This window comes from Suncus etruscus, chromosome 2 (assembly GCF_024139225.1).
Source record: "Suncus etruscus isolate mSunEtr1 chromosome 2, mSunEtr1.pri.cur, whole genome shotgun sequence".
Taxonomy (NCBI): domain Eukaryota; kingdom Metazoa; phylum Chordata; class Mammalia; order Eulipotyphla; family Soricidae; genus Suncus; species Suncus etruscus.
In genome coordinates, this window is record NC_064849.1 from 120442287 (window position 1) to 120446084 (window position 3798).

Here is a 3798-nt window from a genome sequence, read left to right on the forward strand (position 1 = left end):
GATGAGAAAAGAATCGAAGCTATCAAAACAAGGGCAAAGTTGCTATCTAGAAATATTTTATGAATTCTCACATTGCTACATAATTGGGATGCTTTCTCATTAAATATAGAATAACATATAGTCCCTTATTGAATCCAAACAATTTCAGTAATGTTATAACCCTCAGAAACTCAGCATGAGTAGTTTATGTAAAGCAGTGGATAGCTGAGATTTAACGACTATCTTGGGGCTTGGTAAAACTGTGTGGTGTTATTTGGATGACTGTGTCCACGATTAATTGTTTCATTCATATTGAAAACCAGAAAGGCTTTAGGAATTAAATAATTTATATTGAATTAAGTTAAATAATCTAGCCAACAAACCTAATGAATCATGAACTGCATTCTGATTGGTGGAAAAGAGACATGAACCCCCAGAGAGTAGCTGCTTTCTCTACATAACCATCCAGGCATACTATGATAAATTCACCAGTTGGCCAATAGTCTTTCGAAAGTTGAACTGAGTGTACAAAATAGATACTGAATTCCTCAGAGCCTGAGGTGACCAGTGTGAACTTGATGGTGAATACTAAAAAAAACAATTATTCTGAAAATAATTTAAATTTAACCCTCAACTTATTAAATCAATGCAAGTCATGCTGATTGAGAAACTAACCGTGCTGTTCATTGTAAGACTGCTAATTACTGTTAGGGAGAAGTTGTCTTTAAAGCAATATAATTTAAATATGAATGTTAGATTGGTTTTCTTCCAAATACTGAACATCTATAAAAATAACTACTCAGGAATATGAATAGGAAATTTTCTAAGAAGCAGACATGTTTCATATGTGTCTGCAAAACCATTGATTATTTTGCTGTATCCATTTTTATTTTTATTTTATTTTTGAGTTATTCTCAGCAGTGCCAAGGACTTATTCCTGGTTCTGTGATCAAGGATATCTCCTGACAGGGCTCAGGGGACCATATGGGATTAGTAGGATTAAACCTGGGTCAGCTGTGTGCAAGGTAAGTGTCCTACCAACTATTATAGTGTTCTGGTCCTACATCCATACTAAATAGCCCTTTTGGGAATCAAAGCTATTTACCTCTGTAGTTAGTGAAGAAAATTATATAAAAGCAGAGAATGAATGAAAGAATAATATTTGTCATCTTCAAAAACTAATTTATAAACTTGCATGGGCTTTGCTTGATGGCTATATGGGCATATGATAATTTTATTATGTCATCCTTGTGCAGGGGCCATGCTAATCTTCTCTGTATCATTCCAATTTTAGTATATGTGCTGCTGAAGTGAGCACACGGTAATTGTATTATGTTATAAATTGTATTTTACAACATCTGTCCACTTGATTCTTTTTATCATTGAAATCTATTTTCTTCTAGGAAAGTAAGTCACAGAATCAAATTTTCTGTTAACTCTGTGGTTATAAGGATAAGGAATATGACTTGCTTGGTTCTGATGACAAGGATGGCTAGAGAAGTGCTCCCACCTCTATTTCTTTTTCATTTTTATTTCTAGAAAGCTGAAATTATGATTGAAACAACAAAATGAATAATTGTCAGCCTCTATGTTTGCTACAGAAAATTGAAAAACATTTTAAAACATAAAACATCTATGTCAGAAAATGGCTCATGAAGATGTTTAGATATATATAATGGAATACTACATTCGAACTATCAGTAAGGAATGATGCAATAATGCAATTTGCTGCAACATGGATGGAACTGGAAAATATTATGTTAAGTGAAGTAAGCCAAAAGAAGGATAAATACAGAATAATATCACTTTTATGTGGTATTTAGAATAACTGCATGAAGAAATGCAATGGTTTAAATGGGAGTTGCCTCAAACACTCTTGTTCCCAGAGTATAGTGAAGAGAAGGAAAGAAATTGAGTGGGGGAGAAACACAAATATGAAATAATAGGAGATAGGAGCCAAGAGGTCTCAGGTGCATTGATAGTGGTAGTGTTAAAAAGGGACATAACTAAATATCCAAGCCAAATTGAACAACAATAAAATCATGAGACCCAAACTTTAACAATCAAAACTCAAAATAGTCCTGTTATGCTGGCGGACTTCGTGCAGGGGCGGTGGCAGGGGATGCATTCTAGGAACATTGGTGGAGGGAGGTTGGCACTGATTGTAGGATTGTTCCTAAAGCCCAACTATGAAGAACTCTGTAAATCTCAATGATTCAATGAATCATTTAAAAATTATAAAAAGAAAAAGAAAACCTATACCTAATGCGAATCTTAAAACACCCTCCCCTCAACTATTTTGCCCATCACTGTTTTCCATTTCTGGGCACCCCTAATTTCAAATCTGCTTTCTTGCTGTCTGCTTTACCACTTGTTTTTTAACCATATTGTCTGAGTTTCTTTCTGGACATTCTAATTTTATAATTGTCTCCATATTACAAGTGAATTCATTCTTTAAAAAGTTATTTTATTTGTCAAAAAATGCTTATTAAATGGAATAAGCAAATAAAGCAAATAAAATTATATAAATACTCAAAAATCACATTGAAAAATTATAAAAGAATTTAATATACTTAAAATTCACTTTAACAAGTTTATTTAATACTTAAAATAAAAAAATTCTGAATAAGACAGAACCAGAAACTATTATCAAGTAGTTAGTTGTAAGGAAAAAGCTTTGTTTGACAGAGTAACTAAGCCTTGCTTCTGGAAGCAAACAGCTTCTATTGAGATCTTCCAATAGAATCTACATATTGATTTTAGAAGGTATAATGTACCTTATTAAACAATATAAATTTATATAAAAATATACTTTCCCGTCCTACATACTTTCCCAACATCCCACATTCAATAGATATACTTTAATCTTTACAAATCAATTATAATTAATGAGTAAGGCATTAATAAAATTATAAAATTATCATTTACTTACTATTCCCATAAGATAGACTGGTCACTATATGCCTTTTACATCTTGGTTATAGATTAGAATCACCTGAAACTTGTCTTTTCTTTAAAAAGTCAGCATTTTATTTGGAAGCCATTCTTTAGAAAACCCAAAATTTATCTTATTCAAAGAATATTATATTAGCTTTCAGATGAGTAAACTAAATTACAGAGAGTCTAGCTAACTTGCAAAAGATAACATATTATGTGATTGAAATGCATAAATAAAACCCAGGGGCTAATATTTATTTAATACTTTATTTGCCATCATGATGATTTATAAATGAAGTTAGAGCACAAACTGAATAACAGCTATTCAATTAAATCTATGTTCTTAATATATTGAAAATTAGTTCCTAGCCAAAAAATCTTCAAATTTGCATTTTTTCCAAACAGTATTGCAAAACAAATATATAAGTGAATAAAGTTAAAGAAGTAATTGCCACCTAATTTTTAATTAAAAGTAATTCAGTAGTTTTGGGTACAATCACATGTTCTGCAACCTTTACAATTATCTAATTTCAGAATATTTATATCAACCCAAGCACTCCTTTTCCATGTAGCAAGTTCTTCACTATCCCCATTACTCCAGTCCCCGGCTACTAAATATGACTTGATATATTTCTCCAATTCTGGATATTTCATCTGAATAGGCTTATACAATTGTATAAATCTGTGCATCAGACTTCTTTTACTGTCTTCAAAGTTCATTGCTTATTAAGGTTACATAATATACCATAGTGTGTATACACAACTTCTTTTTATCAGTTGATGGGGTTTTTTGTTCGTTTTTCTCTGTGGATGTTTAAACAATGACTTTTCTGGTCCATGGCTATATATTTATTCCAATCTGGTATCTTATTTAGTCAGAAC

At 31.6% G+C, this 3798-nt stretch overlaps 1 non-coding gene across 1 annotated transcript; it reads right to left on the reverse strand.

Moving 5' to 3' along the window:
• Window positions 1-1190: 1190 nt before the first annotated feature.
• Window positions 1191-1297, reverse strand: LOC126002217 (U6 spliceosomal RNA). Its single transcript, XR_007492980.1, has one exon. It is a non-coding gene; the product is annotated as a U6 spliceosomal RNA (small nuclear RNA).
• Between the last annotated feature and the right edge of the window lie 2501 nt (window positions 1298-3798).